Source organism: Tachyglossus aculeatus, unplaced genomic scaffold (assembly GCF_015852505.1).
Source record: "Tachyglossus aculeatus isolate mTacAcu1 unplaced genomic scaffold, mTacAcu1.pri SUPER_32, whole genome shotgun sequence".
Lineage (NCBI taxonomy): Eukaryota > Metazoa > Chordata > Mammalia > Monotremata > Tachyglossidae > Tachyglossus > Tachyglossus aculeatus.
In genome coordinates this window covers 3,477,874-3,495,465 of record NW_024044838.1, presented here as the reverse complement: position 1 = coordinate 3,495,465, position 17,592 = coordinate 3,477,874, and the positions used below count along the sequence as shown (strand labels likewise).

The following is a 17,592-nucleotide window of genomic DNA, read 5'->3' as shown; positions in this document are numbered from 1 at the left end:
TGTAGTGGATATAACACGAATTTGGGAGTCAGAACTAATAGCACTCCTCCACTTGTCTACTGTGTGGACATGGGTGAGCCATTTAACTTCTCTATGCCTCACTTACCTCATCTGTAAAACGGGCATTAAGACTGTGAGCCCCATGTAAATAGGGACTGTGTCCAACCCAATTTTCTTATATCTACCCCAGCATTTAGTACAATTCCTGGCACTTGGTAAGTACAACTAGACCCTCTCTGGGTTGATTTTTAAGGTGTGGAGGAGGAATCACATGAGCAAGTTGGAATTGCCTCTATATTAAGGGCCTTTTTAAATGCTATTTGTTAAGCACTTACTATGTGCCAGCCACTGTACTAACTCTGGGGTAAATACAAGCTAATTAGGTTGGACACAGTCCAAATAATAGTAATAATAATAATAATAATAATAATAATGGCATTTGTTAAGTGCTTACTATGTGCAAAGCCTGTTCTATGCTCTCGGGAGGATACAAGGTGATCAGGTTGTCTCACGTGGGGCTCACAGTCTTAATCCCCTTTTTACAGATGAGGGAACTGAGGCACAGTGATGTTAAGTCACTTGCCCACAGTCACCCCTTCCACTACTTACTGGATACAACCTCACTGAACTTTGGTCATTCCAGGAAGAGGAAGGGGTAGGAATTCTGCTAGGAGGCAGACAACCCAGGTAGCCTACTTTCTTGTTAGTATGGTAGTAACTGTCCCACTTCCCAGAGTATAAACTCCCTGTGAGCAGAAAGTGTGCCTTATGACTCTTTTGTTCTTTCATAAACACATTATACAGTACCTATAAATTACAATTATTATTACTGCTTCTATTAATACTACCTCTATTACATTAACCACTCTACTATTACTACGTCTACTAATATTGCTCCCTCTACTGTAACTACCATTAATATTATTCCTATTACATCTAATGCCACTACCTCCATAACATCTTCTGCTACTATCATTACTATTACCTCTATTAATGCTACTGTTTTACTACATTTATTATCATCATTATTGCTATTAATAGCAATAATAATAACGATGATAGTGTTTGTCAATCACTGTTCTAAATGATGAGGTAAATACCAGTTAACTGGTTTGGATACAGTCACTGCCCCAGATGGGATTCACAGTCCAAGTAGAAAGGAGAACAGATCTTGAATCCCCATTTTCCAGGTGAGAAAACTGAGGCATAGACAAGTGACTTGCCCAAGGTAACACAGTGGATGAGTGGCAGAACTGGGATTCGAACCCAGAATCTATGAATCTGTGTTGTATTCTCCCAAGTAGATTCGAGCTAATTATGTTGGCCACAGTTCACATTCCATGTGAGACTCACTGTCTTCCTCCTCGTTTTACAGTTGAGGGAACTGAGGCACAGAGAAGTGAAGTGACTTTCCCGAGGTCACACAACCAACAGGTAGCAGAACCAGGATTAGACTGTGTCTACCAACTATGTTGTACTGTACCCTCCCAGGTGCTTTGTACAGTCTCTGTACATGGTAAGCACTCAATCAATATGACACTGATTTGTGGAAGATCACCAAACTTGTTTTCAGGGGGACCCCTGACCTATGTTTCAGAGCTACTGCATTCTCCTCCAGGACACATAAGATCATCCAGTGACATATCAATCAATAAATCAATCGATCAAGGGATCATTGGTACTTATCGAATGCTGAGTGCAGAGTATGGCATTAAGTGCTTCAGAGATCAATCCATTGATTGACAAGGAGCTTAAGTCTAGAATTATTTGACAGTCAAAGGTATTCATGGAGTGCTTACTGTGTGTAGAGTACTATACTAAACACAGGGGAAAAGCAAATAGCAAGACTTGGTAGACAGGTTCCCTGCCCACAATGAGCTTCCAGTCTAGTGTTTATTCTGACCAGTAGGAAGCCGGGCTGTACAATAAGGAATTACAAGAATAGCCAGCCTCTAGGACAGAAAACTAGTTGGAAAGATTATGGATGCAATTATAATTAATCCGTGCTACTTATTCAGTGCTTACTGTATGCAGATCATTGTACGAATCACTAACTCTAACCCCCACATCTAAACTGCAAGCTCCATGTTGACCAACCCCGTCATATTGTACTTTCCTAAGTGCTTAGTACAGAGCTCTGTACACAGGAAGTGCTCAATAAATACCATTGATTGACTGACTGATTTCTCTAGGTTGTATGCTCCTTGTGGACAGGGATCATCATAGTGATGGGGACCCCCCATGCACCATGGAAAGGTTGCAGATATTGTTTAAATGTATGCGGTTCTGTTGCCATATTTGGTATGGGCCTTAGACTCTGCAGCCCACTGGCTGGGTCCAGGAACCAAACCAAATAAGGAGATCGACTCCACCCAGCTCTGCACCAAATCTGCACCAAATCTGTACCAAATCTGCACCAGTCCAGTCCAGATTTGTTTTCAAATCTACCAATCACTGTGATCAGCAACAGCAGAATATAAGCCCATTGTATCGGGCACTTGGGGCCTTTTCCCTTAAGGAAATGAGCCCACCGGGTGTGTTACCCCCTATTCAGTCTTTGGGGCCTTTTCCCTTAAAGAAATGAGCCCGCCAGGTGCATTACCCCCTATTCGGTCTTTGGGGCCTTTTCCCTTAAGGAAATGAGCCTGCCGGGAGCGTTACCTATTCGGTCTTCGGCCTTACCAATAAAACTTTATTAAAACTTTCGGCAGTCACATGCTGTCTGCCTAATTCTTTAGTCACCCGGCAACTTGGTGACCATCTGGAACAACCGCTGCTTATATTACTGTTATCAATAGTAATAATAATAAAGTAATAATGTTGATATTTGTTAAGTGTTTCTTATGTGCCAAGCACTGTTCTATGTGCTGGGTAGATACAAGGTAATGAGGTTGTCCCCAGTGGGGCTCATAGTCGTCATCCCCATTTTACAGATGAGGTAACTGAGGCACAGAAAAGTTACGTGACTTGCCCAAGGACACACAGCTGACACGTGGCAGAGTCAGGATTAGAACCCATGACATGTGGCTCCTAAACCTGTGCTCTTTCCACTAAACCACGCTGTGGATCATGTCTGCTAACTCTATTACATTGTACACTCTCAAACACTTAGTACAAACAGGAAATACTCGATAAATATCATTGATGATTGATTGACGTTAGAGAGTTTAGTACAGTGTTAAGTGCTTAGTACAGCAAGCACTTACACAGCAAGCATTCAATAAATATGATTGAATGAGTGAATGGTTCTGGGGGACAACCCTTATCTATCGCCACTATAAAAGATAGAATACTGGACTGGAAGAAGTACCAGCCTAACCCAGATGGCCATTTCTAATAGTCCATGGCTTTTTGGAATCTCCTCAGGAATTAGGGTCATGAAACCAGGGGGAAAAAAGCCTAACGTAATGATCTAATAATAGAGATATTTGTTAAGAACTTACTTTTTGCCAAGCACTGTACTGAACACTGGGATAGATGCAGTTTGGACACAGTCCCTGGCCCAAATGTTCAGAGAAATCAATCTTTTCTGTATAGACACTGGGGAGGATTTTGTTAGTTATCATATAAGGTAGGCACTCAAAGGTGCCCAGAACTGTGATAAGTGGCTGGGGAGAGGCAAGATGTTAAGGGAAGCAGTGTTTTCTAGTGGATAGAGCACGGGCCAAGGAGTGAGAAGGATCTGCATTCTAATCCCATAATCTGCCACTTGTCTGCTGTGCCATTTCACCTCTCTGTGCCTCAATTCCTTCATCTGTAAAATGAGGATTAAGACTGTTAGCCCCATGTAGGAAAGGGACTGTGTCCAACCCATTTACATTGTATCTACCCCAGTTACATTGTAACTACCCCACTGCTTAGTACAGTGACAGAAACATAGTAAACACTTAATGAATATCACAATTATTATTATATCATACACCATCCATGTTGTACTTGGGGCACCTAGCCTAACAGGTAGGGCAGGTAGATGTCAGCCCCATTTTACAGATAAGCAAATGGAGGGGCAAAGTGGATGTGACTTGCCCAAGGTCAACCAGTCTGTCAGTGGCAAAACTGGGATTAGATTAATTGGGTCTCATACCCATATCTGTGGCCTCAGTCTAACCTGCTGGGAGATCCAGATTCTATCTCTCTCTTTCCTAAAGTCCTGTTCTCCCTCTGCCAAAAGGACAGGAAGCAATAAAGAGCACTGTAGGGATTGGGGAGAGGAGGGAAGCAGGTGATCGGTGTGATCTAAATTGGAGATGCCTGAGTCACCTCTCTGTGCTGCTGCTGCTGCTGCTGCTGCTGCATAAATGCTGGGAGTCTCTGGACCCACTCTGAATAGGTGACCTATCAGAAGGACAGCATCTAAGTCTCTGCATGGGCAAGGGCATATGGAGGAAACCTTGGGATTTATCATTCAGAAGCCTTCAGGGACAAGCATGCTGAAATCCCCTGGTGTCAGCCCAGAATGCATCTCTGTATAGACCAAGGGGACACAGCAGTGGAAACACAGTCACCAGAGGAGAGCAGAAGTGATGTCAGCCCTCAAAGTCCCCCAGCTTAAATGCCCAAACTGAGAGAGTTAGAAGAGTTAGGGGGAAAGAATGAAGCAGGCTCTGGAAGGTTCTGACTTGAAGGCAAATAATATCAATCAATCGATCAGTCAAATTGCTTAAGTGTCTACTGGGAAGCAGTGTGCTGGATGAATAATATTTGTTAAGTGCTTATTATGTGCCAAGCACTGTACTAAGCCCTGGGGGCATACATGAGGATTACACTCTAAATAAGAGGGAGAACAAGAATTGAGTGCCCAGATAGTTGAGGGCCTCTTTTTCCATCAACCTTGCCCCTGCTTCATCTTTCCCAACCTTTCTCTCATTAAAATCACATCTCTTTCAGAGGCCTCCACCGATTATGCCCTCTTCTCCACTACTCCATTTCCAGTTTTGCCTATGCACTTAGAACTATCTCCTTTAAGCACTTGATATACCTCCTATCCTCAGGCCCACAGCACTTATGAATGTAACTTAAATCTATTTATATTAATGTCTGTCTCCCCCTCTAGAATGTGAGTTCCTTTTGGTCAGGGAATGTATCTGCCAACTCTGCTGTACTCTCCCAAGCCTTTTGTGCAGTGCCATCCACAGAGAAAGCACTCAATCAATAAAATTGATTGGTTGATTCTCTCTCTTTGACTGGATTTCATGTAAATACCTTTAGAGACTTTAATACCTCCACTAAATAACCTTCTCCCAGTGAGGGATATTTAGGAGTGTTTTTTTTCCTGGGTTCCTCTTCCCTTTCCTTTGTGTGGAGCTATTTTTGGGTTTTCTTTTTTCTATATAATTTGTTAAACACTTACTATGTGCCAGGCACTGTACTCAGCTTTGGGGTAGATACAAGGTAATCAGATTGGACACAGTCCCTGTTCTGCATGGGCTAGTACTTGTGATGTCCACACTTATTATTGTTATTATTACTACTACTAATAATACTAACAATAGTAATAATGGGATTTGTTAAGTGCTTATTATGTGCCAGGCACTGTATAAAGCTCTGGGATGGATACAAGCAAATCGGGTTGGACAGAGGCCTTGTCCTACATGGGGCTCACAGTCCTGATCCTCATTTTGCAGATGAGGTAACTGAGGCACAGTGGAATGAAGTGACTTGTCCAGGGTCACACAGCAGACAAGTGGCAGAGCTGGTATTAGAATCCAGGTTATTCTGACTCTCAGGCACATGCTCTACACACTAGTCCTCAATGCTTCTCTATTTGCCACTTCTGAGTACATTATTATGATTATTATTATAATTAATAAGCTTGCCTTGGGCAGGGAATGTGTCTCTTTATTATTATATAGATCAGAGGCCTGGGAGTCAGAAGGACCTGGGTTCTAATCCCTTCTCTGCTATTTGTCTGCTGTGTGACCTTGGGCAAGTCACTTTACTTTACTTTCCTGTGCCTCAGAGACTTCATCTGTAAAATGTAGATTAAGACTGTGAGCCGCATGAGGGACAGGAATTTAGAACAGTATTTAACACATAGTAAGTGCCCAATAAGTACCATTATTATTATTATTATTGTTATTGTTATTATTATTATTATTAATAGTAGTAGTAGTAGTAGTAAGCACTCAATGAATACACTTAAATGAATGAATGAATATTGGTGAAGGAAAAGGTAGGAGAGATCATAATTTTTCAGCTTATTTCAGGCCGCAAATTAAATGAAGCTAAATCCCAAAGTGTCCAATAAAGGTAAGCAGGTGAGAAAGGAGGCTGAAAAAATAACAAACTATCTTTTTCTAATCAAATGCTGTCAAATTATTTCCGATCCATAGCAACTCCATGGACACACCCTTTCCAGAACATCTCGTCTTCTATCATAAAATCGTACTGGCATAAAATCTTGGTAAAAATATAGAAGTGGTTTTTCATTGTCTTTTTCTGCACAGCAAAAAAAAACCTGAGTCTCTGCTGTTGTCTTTGATCAACATTTTGATCACTTGATCATTCACCTTTGACTTTTTCCCATGCCTCTGCTGCCCAGCACATGTGAATTGACTTTGTTGACTCTTCAGCCTAGGCCTTTTCATTATGGGAACCCGTACATGGCAGAGCTCTAAGCTTCATCAGCATACATAAGTTATCCTGCCACGATTCATAGGAGAGATCAGTCAATCTGTCAATCTTATTTATTGAGCACTTACTGTGTGCAGGGCACTGTACTAAGCACTTGGAGGAGTGCAATATAACAGAGTTGGTAGACACATTCCCTGCCCACAATGAGTTTACAGTCTGAAGAGGAGCACAGATATCAACAGAATTCAATAATCTAATAATTACAATAATTATTATAATAATATGTAAATTGAATAAATATATAAATTTTATAAATATATGAATTGTATAAATATATACATTCCTTGCCCACAATGAGCTTACAGTCTAAAGGGTATCATGTCAGGCGATCCAGTATCACATTGGGCAGGTCCCTACATGGAGGACCCCAGAGGGTCTGGATTCATTCATTCATTCATTCATTCAATCGTATTTATTGAGCACTTACTGTGTGCAGAGTACTGTACTAAGTGCTTGGAAACTACAAGTTGGCAACATATAGAGATGGTGCCTACCCAACAATGGGCTCACAGTCTACAAGGGGGAGACAGACAACAAAGCAAAACATTAACAAAATAAAATAAATAGAATAGTAAATATGTACATGTAAAATAGAGTAGTAAATCTGTACAAACATATATGCAGGTGTTGTGGGGAGGGGAAGGAGGTAGGATGGGGGGAAGGGAGGGGAGAGGAAGGACAGGGCTCAGTCTGGGAATGCCTCCTGGAGGATCTCCTCTCTGCAGGACTTCGAGGTCCACAGGAGCAGCGTGGCTTAGTGGAAACAGCTCGGGCCTGGAAGTCAGAGTTCGTGGGTTCTAATCCCGACTCTGCCACTTGTCAGCTGGGTGACTTTGGGCAAGTCACTTCACTTTTCTGGGCCTCAGATACCTCATCTGTAAAATGGGGACTAAGACTGTGAACCCCATTTGGGATAACCTGATAAACATTATCTTCTACAGTGCTTAAAACAGTGCATGGCACATAGTAAATGTATAACAAATACCATTATTATTGTTATTATTAAAGTTTGGATGGACTTCCAAGAAATGCCACTCCCAGGCAGAACTCCCAAGAGATGCCCTCCGGGAATCCTCCAAGGAAACAGCTAGTGCTTTGTTAAAGGAGTTTCCAGGGTCGACAGGAAAGTATTTCAGCCTTCGTGCAGGAGGAGAGAGGGAGCAGAAGATTATACCTCTACACTGGAGCATCTCAGTAGAGCCAGGAACAGCTAGGAGACGAATGGAAATGTAAATATTTGGGACCAGCAGTGATCGGCACCCTCAATCAATCAATGGTATTTATTGAGCACTTACTGTGTGCCCTGAACATTGTACTAAGCGCTGGGGGAGAGGGAGGTAGAATAGAACAGAGTGGATAGACACGTTCCCTTCCCATAGTGATCTTATGGTTATAAGGTTATAACCATATATAACCTTATATATGGGGGGTTATAGATGATGACGATGATGATGATGATGATGATGATGATGATGATGATGATGATGATGATGATTATAGATTTTAAAGGTCTACAGAGTCAAAACCCCTCATCCCAAAGCTTCCCAAGTGAGTTTAAATAAGGGGGAAGCACTTAGTATAGTGGTGTGCAGACAGTGAGCATTCAATAAATGCCACCTATTGACTGATTGTACTCTCCTAAGTGCTTAGTACAGTGCTCCTACACATGGTAGGTGCTCAATGAATGTATTGATTTAGTGTACAGAAAGTTACAGATAGGTATCTTGTTGTCAGTCTCTTCTATCCCTCTCCCCTCTCTTTTCTCCTTGTTTCCCCCTCTATCCTACTGCCCTCTATTTCTCCCTCTCCTGGTATCTTCCCCCCCTTTTCCCCTTGCTTCTGTCTCTCTTTCTCTTTCCCTCCCTCTCCTTGCCTTGTCTTGCTCACCACTTTCCTCTTTTATTTCTCTTTCTGTTTTTATATCTGATGCTCTTTGCCTTTGTAGGTGACCATCTATGAACCTCTGTATCTGTACCCACAAGTGCTTATTTATTATTGAGTACACAATTTACTATTATTATAATTTATTATTCATTGAGTGCACACAATAAGCACTCAGTAAATACAGTTGATCAATGCATTGATTGCTTCATGGTGGTTCTTTCTCAAACTCTGTTTCTCTAACCCCTTCTCTGCCACATTTCCTTTGCCTTTCTTGGTCTCCGTGTTTCCAAATGTTTCCATGTCTATTTCTCTATCTCACACTGTTTCTGTCTCTGACCTTTCTCTTTATGACTCCTCTAAGTTTGTTGTACTACAGTGTTTTGTAAAGTGGAGATGGTGCTTCCTATGTATCAGGCACTGTACTAAGCACTGGAGTAGATACAAGATAATTAGTTTTGACATAGTCCCTGTACCACATAGAACACACAGTCTAAATACTCATTTTACAGATGAGGTAACTGAGGCACAAAGAAGTGAAGTGACTTGTTCAAGATCATGCATCAGACACGCAGAGCTGGGATTAGAACCCAGGTCTTCTGACTTCTAGGCCCGTGCTCTATCTGTTGGAGCATGTTTCTATATTCCCACTCAATAGAGTAAGCTTTGCCTTATTTGCTTGTTTTATAACTATGGGTCAAAACTCTCAAAGATCCACATTGTACCGTTTAGAAATATCAATAAGATGGGACAAAATACTTGACTAGGATGGCAGGAATGCATAATAACAGTAATGAACTAATAAGAAATATTTCAGAAGTGTTAGAGAGAGACAAAAATGATACTGATTCTTGTCAAAGAAAAGACAATGTATAATGCAAATCCATTCGCTGCTTTTTAAAAATGGTATTTGTTAAGTTGAGGCATACATTAAGTTCTGCCTCACGCACTGTTCTAAGTAATGGGGTAGACACAAGATAATCAGGTCCCTCAAGGGCTCACAGTCTCAGTAGGAGGGAGAACAAGTATTGCATTTTGCATTTGAGGAAACTGAGGCACAGGTAAGTCAAGTGACTTGCCCAAGTCACATAGCAGGCAAGTGGTGGAGCTGGGATTAGAATTCAGGTCATCTGGTTCCCAGGACCATGCATTATCCACTTGGCCATGAGACTTCCAGCTAGACCTAGCTGCAATATTACAGTAATAAAGCAAAGGATGATATAAATGCAGTATTTAGAATGTCACTGAAATGGTAATTGACAGGTGAACTGACTCACAGCTCTAGCTCAATTGGAGAAAATGAGACTTTTTTAATAATATTTGATTTGTTAAGTGCTCACTATGTGCCAGGAATTACATTAATCACTGGGGCAGATGCAAGCTAATCAAGCTGGACATAGGTCATGTCCCACATGGGGCTCATAGTCTTAAGCCCCATTTTACAGATGAAGTAACTGAGGCACAGAAAAGTTTTGTGACTTGTCCAGGGTCAAACAGCAGAAGAGTTGCTGAGCCAGGATTAAAAGCCAGGTCCTCTGACTCCTAAGCCCATGTTCTTTCCGTTAGGCCAAATTGCTTCTCACTAGGCCATGCTGCTTCTCTTCTGTTCATTCCCTGAGGGTTACTTCCTCCCAGGATGCTTTGGGAATTTATTCCTAGGAAGAATAACCCTCGTACTGTTCTTATTTTCTAAATTATTCTTATATCCTCCATGATCCAATTCTCACTTATAAGCCACTGATGAAGCACATTTAACCCGAAATGTTTTCATGCGTGAAGGGATGAAAAAGATTTAATATCTGATGTAGCTTACTATTTATATTTAATTATGTCCCACTCCTGGAGAAGACCCTGAGTTGTTAAATATAATATCTCTGAAGCAGCATGATCTGGTCGAAATATCATGGGCCTGGGAGTCGGAGGACCTGGGTTCTAATATAACCTCTGCCACTTGCCTCCTGTGTGACCTTGGGCACATGGATGTGTGACCCGTGTGGCTTTTTGTGTGACCTCGCTGTGTGGCCTTGGAGAAGCAGCTTGGCCTAGTGGATAGAACACAGAGCTGGATGTCAGAAGGACCCGGGTTCTGACCCCAGCTCCACCACTTTCGGCAAGTCATGTCACTGCTCTGTGCCCCAGTTGTCTCATATGTAAAATGGGGATCAAGGTTGTGAGCCCCATTTGGCACATGGACTGCATCCAACCTGACTATATGTATCTACCCCAGCGCTTAGTACAGTGCCTAGCACCAACAAGCACAAAACAAATACTATAAAAAGCCACTTAATTTCCCTCTGCCTCAGGATCCTCAACTGTAAAATGGAGACTTACTACCTGTTCTCTCTCCTACTTAGACTGTTAGCCCCATGTGGGATCTTATGATCTTGTAATTGCCTCAGCACTTAGTACAGTGCTTGACAAATACCATAAAAAATAACAGAAAACGAAACCACAAAAACCCCATTCCCCATGTTCTGACTAATTGTGTAACCACCTTGCCTGTGAGCCTTATATGATATCTTGGGGATCTCAGTGAGCGGTTCAGAGGTGGTTGAGCTGAGAGTGACATAATTACATGGGGACCTTGGAAAGAAGGAAGAGTGAGAGTTTGGGAGCAGCAGGTGAAGAATAATGGGTGGGGAGATGGGGACAGAAGATAACCTGTTTTCAGTTTCATTTCCCTCCTTCTCTCCCCCTCTCCCCGCTCTACTTTTAATGATGCTTGGTTTTTTTTGATGGTATTTGTTAAGCACTAACTATGTGCAAAGCACTGTTCTAAGCGCTGAAGGGGATACAAGCTGATCACGTTGTCCCACGTGAGGCTAACAGTCTTAATCCCCATTTTGCAGATGAGGTAACTGAGGCACAGAGATGTTAAGCGGCTTGCCCAAGGTCACACAGCTGACAAGTGGCAGAGCCAGAATTCGAACCCATGACCTCTGACTCCCAGGCCCGCTCCCTTTCCACTGAGCCATGCTGCTTCTCTTAAGTGTTAAGTGCTCAGTGTGTGCCAGAAACTCCACTAAGCCCTGGGGTGAAGATAATCAAATTGGACACAGTCCATGTCCCACATGGGGCTCATAGTCTTAGTCCCCATTTCACAGATGAGGTATCAGAGGCACAGAGAAGTGAAGTGACTTACTCAAGGTCCCACAGCAGACAAGTGGCAGAGGTGGAATTAGAAGCCAGGTCCTCTGACTACCAGGCATGGGCTTTTTCTAGGACTTTCTGCTTGATGTAGAAGCTATGGGTAAGCATTGGAGATTCTAGGGGCGACGACCCCAAAACACTATCCATCACATTGACACCTATCTCCTTCTTTTGTTTTGTTGTCTGTCTCACCCTTCAAGACTGTGAGCCCGTTGTTGGGTAGGGACCGTCTCTATATATCGCCAAGTTGTACTTCCCAAGCATTTAGTACAGTGCTCTGCAAACAGTAAGTGCTCGATAAATACGATTGAATGACTGAATCAATGAGTCAATTATCACCTGTGGTATTTACTGGCTGCTTATTGTGGGCAGAACCCTGTACGAAACATTTAGGATACTACAGTGCAACAGAGTTAGTGGACAGGTTACCTGCCCACAAGGAGCTTACAGTCTACAGGGGGAGCAAGACATTAATATAAATAATTTATAATGTATAATTTATAGCCATATACATGAGTGCTGTGGGGCTGAGGGTGGGGAGGATATCAGATGTCCAAAGGCCACAGATCCACCGCAGAGATGACGCAGAGGGGAGTGGGAGCTGGGGAAATGAGGGCTTAATTGGGGAAGGCCTCTTGTAGGAGATATGACTTTAATAAAGCTTTGAAGGCGGGGAGAGTGGTGGTCTGGCATATGTGGAGGGGGAAGGAGTTCCATCATCATCATCATCAATCATATTTATTGAGCGCTTACTGTGTGCAGAGCACTGTACTAAGCGCTTGGGAAGTACAAATTGGCAACATATAGAGACAGTCCCTGCCAAACAGTGGGCTCACAGTCTAAAAGGGCGAGACAGAGAACAAAACCAAACATACTAACAAAATAAAATAAATAGAATAGATATGTAAAAGTAAAATAAATAAATAGAGTAATAAATATGTACAAACATATATACATATATACAGGTGCTGTGGGGAAGAGAAGGAGGTAAGATGCGGGGGATGGAGAGGGGGACGAGGGGGAGAGGAGGGAAGGGGCTCAGTCTGGGAAGGCCTCCTGGAGGAGGTGAGCTCTCAGTAGGGCCTAGAAGGGAGGAAGAGAGCCAACTTGGCGGATGGGCAGAGGGAGGGCATTCCATGCCCGGGGGATGACATGGGCCGGGGGTCGATGGCGGGACAGGCGAGAACGAGGTACAGTGTGGAGATTAGCAGCAGAGGAGTGGAGGGTGCGGGCTGGGCTATAGAAGGAGAGGAGGGAGGTGAGGTAGGAGGGGGCAAGGTGATGGAGAGCCTTGAAGCCCATGGTGAGGAGTTTCTGCCTGATGCGCAGATTGATTGGTAGCCACTGGAGATTTTTGAGGACCAGAGGGAGGAGGGGTTCCTGGTTTGAGAGCCTAAGATGAGTATTAGGGCTCAAAAAGGGGACCCTGTGCTCACTTGAAGACCAACAAAATCGTCCTTCTGACCATGTTTGCTCCGGATGTTTCACAATCTCTTTCTCGGTACCCTCACGCAGACCATAGACCACATGACTAACCTCAACACACTGACTGGATTCCTTCTCTCGGAGGTCTGGGAGCTGCAGCTGGTCCACACCACGCTGTTCCTCCTGGTCTACCTGGAGGTCCTGACAAGGAATCTCCTCATCGTCGCCATCACTGCCCTTGACCGGCACCTCCACACGCCCATGTTCTTCTTCCTCAGAAACTTGACGTTCATCGACCTCTGCCTCATCTCCATCACGTTCTCCAAATTCATCATCACCTCCCCTACTAACCAATGCTCAATCTATTATTAGGGCTGTGTGACACAAGTTCTGTGTGTGATTTTTTTTCATGTGTTCAGAGATGTGCATCCTCACGGCGATGTCGTATGACCGCTACGCTGCCATGTGCTGCCCCCTGCGCTATGACATCATCATGAACCGAGGGGCCTGTGGGAAGATGGCTACCATCTCCTGGCTCAGTGGGGGCCTGTTTGGGGTGATGTACCCCGACAGAACTGTGAGTCCAACACGATCCAGTAGCTTTTCTCTGACGTCCCCTCCCTGATGAAGATTTCTTGCTCCAAAACACACCTTGTCATGGATGTCACCGTGGCCATTGGTATTGGCTTTCATTCATTCTCCATTGTTGCTATTGTCACCTCTTCCTTCTGTGTCTTCTCCATCCTACTGATACTCCCGTCCATTGAGGGCCGGACCAAAGCCTTCTCCACCTGCCCCCCTCACCTAGCTGTGACTAATGTTTTTGTCTTCACTGCCGGTTTTGCACATGTAAAGCCTCCCTCAGACTCCCCCTCAACGCTGTATCTTCTGGTGTCCATGCTCTACACGGTGGTGCCTCCCACCCTGAACTCCCTCATCTACAGCCTGAGGAACAGGGACTTGAAGGCTGCCCTGAGGAGGTTTTTCTCTGGCAATTTCATTTCTGGATGAACTGATCCCCTCTTTCTGTTTCCTCATCTGCAATTTATTTATATTAATGTCTGTCTCCCCCTCTAGATCATAAGCTCATGGTGGACAGAGAATGTGTTGGGCAGGGAATGTGTTAGGCAGGGAGTGTGTCTGTTCTACTGTTCTATTGTACTCACCCAACCGCTAAGTACAGTGCTCTGCACACAGCAAACACTCAATAAATACAATTAAATGAATTAAGGAATGAAGGAATGAATCTGTAAAATGGGGATTAAATCCTACTCACTCCCAACTAGACTATAAATCCCATGCAGGGCAGGATTTGTGTCCAACTAGATAACACTGTATCTATCCCAATGCTTAGAACAGTGCTCGGCACATAGTAACTGCATAACAAATATAATAATAGTAGTAATAATAATAATGATAATACTACTTTCCCTAGGACTTAATACAGTTAATAGAACCCAATTGATGCTAAATAAATAATGTTACTCTACTATTTCCACCATTCCTCCTCCAACTGCAACAATCTGAGGGCGTGTAAATAGTGGAATACAGCTTTATTTTATTGCACACTTCTAAAGGCTTAGTGCAGTGCTTTCCACACAGTAAGTGCTCAATAAATACCATTGATTAACTGATTAATGTCTGTCTACCCTTCTTAATTGTAAGCTCCTTGTGGGCAAGGAACGCATCTACCAACTCTGTTATACTATACTCTCCCAAGTGCTTAGTGCAGTGCAGTGCTGTACATTCAGTAAGCACTCAACAAACACCATTGATTGATTCATAAATGTCTGTTTGCCCCTCTGGACTGTAAGGTCCTTGTGGGTAGGGAACATGTATATCGACTCTGTTGCAGAGAGGCAGCATGGACTAGTGGATAGGGTATGGGCCTGGGAGTCAGAAGGACCTGGGTTCTAATCCTGGCTCTGGCACTTGTCTGCTGTCCAACCCTGGGCAGAGAACTTAAGTTCTCTGTGGCTCAGTTACATCATCTGTAAAATGGGGATTAAGATTGTGAGCCCCATGTGGGACAGGGACTGTGTCCAATCTGATTACCTTGTATGTATCCCAGTGTTTAGAATAGTGCTTGGCACATAGTAAGTGCTTAATAAGTGGCATTATTATTATTGTTATTATTGTACTCTCCCCAGTGCTTAGTACAGAGCTCTGCACACAGTAGGCACTCAATAAATATAATTGATCGATAGCTGTGTGGAAACAGTATGGGCCTAGGAGTCAGAAGGATCTGGGTTCTAATCCCAGCTCCACAACTTGTTTGCTGTATGACTTTGGGCAAGTCACTTAACTTCTCTGTGCCTCAGATCCCTCCTCTGTAAAAAGGGGATTTAGACTGTGAATCCCATGTGGGACCTGATTATCTTGGATCTAGCTCAACACTTGGCATTTAGTAAATACTTAACAAATACAATTTTTATCACTTTTACACTCCCCTCTCCTTTGCTCTCCTGAGTTCCAGATCCCCATCCCTCAATTGACAGCTCTATGCTGGCAGACTCTAATTTGGAGCTACCTGAAGGTCAGAGAACTGTTCCTGGCTGTTTTGCCATGAGGAAACAATTGGTTTATCACCACTAGGGACCCCTCACTCTCTGATCCTACCTGACAGCATCAGGATCCTACCAATAACAATAATGGCAGCTATGGAGGGAGATGAGCTTATGAAATCTTTCTTTATAAGTCATCGTCTCAACTCACTGACCACCAGTCCCTGCTGGCTCAGACATGTCCACATTCGTCCCGTAGACACCAGCCTGGTGAGTGATTTTTTTTTTCTGCCTAAGAATCTGAGACTGGAGATGGAAGGAAACACAAAGACGAGAAGCAGGTAGTGTATAGTGCCGGGTCTGGGAGTCACAGGATCTGGGTTCTAATGTTGGCACTGACACTTGTCCGACTGCGTGACCTTGGACAATGAATTAATAGTATTTATTGACTGCTTACTATGTGCAAACCACTATACTAAGTGCTAAGGAGAGTATGCTATAACAGAGTTGGTTTACACATTCCTTGCACACAAGTTTACAGTTCAGGGGGGGATTTATGTTTCTGAGTTAACTCATATGCAGAATCAAGGCTGTGAATACCTATGTGGGACATGGACTGTGTCCAATTTGATTATCTAGGTGTTTTTACGGTATCTGTTAAGCATTGCATTTTGTATTTGGTATCTGTATTTATATATGGTATTTGCCAGGCACTGTACTAAGCATTGGGGTAGATACAAGCTAATCAGGTTGGACAAAGTCCATGTCCCACATGGGGCTTACAGTCTTCATTCCCATTTTACCTATGAGGTAAAAGACTTCAAGGTCATTGTGTCTTTGGAAATTTGATAGTTGTCCCACCCTCGATCCCATAGCATTTATGCACATTTCAATGTTTTATAAATTCTTGGTTTCATTCATATTAATGTCTGCTTCCCCCTCTAGATTGTTAGCTCATTACAGGCAGGGAACGTGTCTGCTAATTCTGTTGTACTTTCCCAAGTGCTTAGTATAGCACTCTGCAAATAGTCTTGTCTTATTCCATCGAGTCATTTACAACCCATAGCGACACCATGGCCACAACTCTCCCAGAACTCCTCACTCCCCATCTGCAATCATTCTGGTACTGTATTCATATAATTTCCTTCGCAAAAATACGGAAATAGTTTACCTTTGCCTCCTTCTCCACAGTAAACCTGAGTCTCTGCCATCAACACTCTCCCATTCCGCTGCTGCCCAGCATGGGTGAGCTTTGACTTGAGGCAGAGTGCGTTCCACTCGCTAGCCATTGCCCAAGCGAGGAATGGAATGGGTATGCCTCTGCTTGACTCTTCCTCCTGTACCCGAGACTGGTAGAGTACTGGAAACTCTCCAGGTGCGACCCTGAAAGGTGCTGGACATAGTAATCTCTCATAAATGCCATTAACTGATTGACCAATTGATTAACATCTGTTTCCCCCTCTGGACGGTGAGCCCGTTGTGAACAGGGATTGTCTTTGTTGCTGAATTGTACTTTACAAGTGCTTGATGCAGTGCTCTACACACAGTAAGTGTTCAATAAATGCTATGAATGAATGAATGCTACATTGTTACATTTTATTCTCTCAAAAGTGCACAGTAAATATTATTGACTGACTGGCTGACACAGCAAGTGTTCATTAAGTACCATTAATTGATGCAGGATAAATGCATCTCTGTAATAGATGCTAGAAGAATCAATCAAATAACATGAGACATGATCCTCCTTTTCCAGTACTTCACTACTTATAATAACGGTGGTATTGGTTAAGCATTTACAATATGCCAAGCAGAGTACTAAGCATATGGGGTAGATATAGACATGGGGCTCACAGTTTAAGTAGTATGGAGAACAGGTATTGAGACCACAGTTTCATTTTTTCATTCATTCATTCGTTCAATCGTATTTATTGAGCACTTACTGTGTGCAGAGCACTGTACTAAGCGCTTGGGAAGTACAAGTTGGCAACATATAGAGACG

General features: G+C 43.2%; 1 non-coding gene across 1 annotated transcript; it reads right to left on the bottom strand.

Annotated features, from left to right (window-relative positions):
- Positions 1 to 16,848: 16,848 nt before the first annotated feature.
- LOC119921933 lies at positions 16,849 to 16,986 on the bottom strand. The gene has a single exon (XR_005448606.1). It is a non-coding gene; the product is annotated as a small nucleolar RNA SNORA7 (small nucleolar RNA).
- Positions 16,987 to 17,592: the final 606 nt, after the last annotated feature.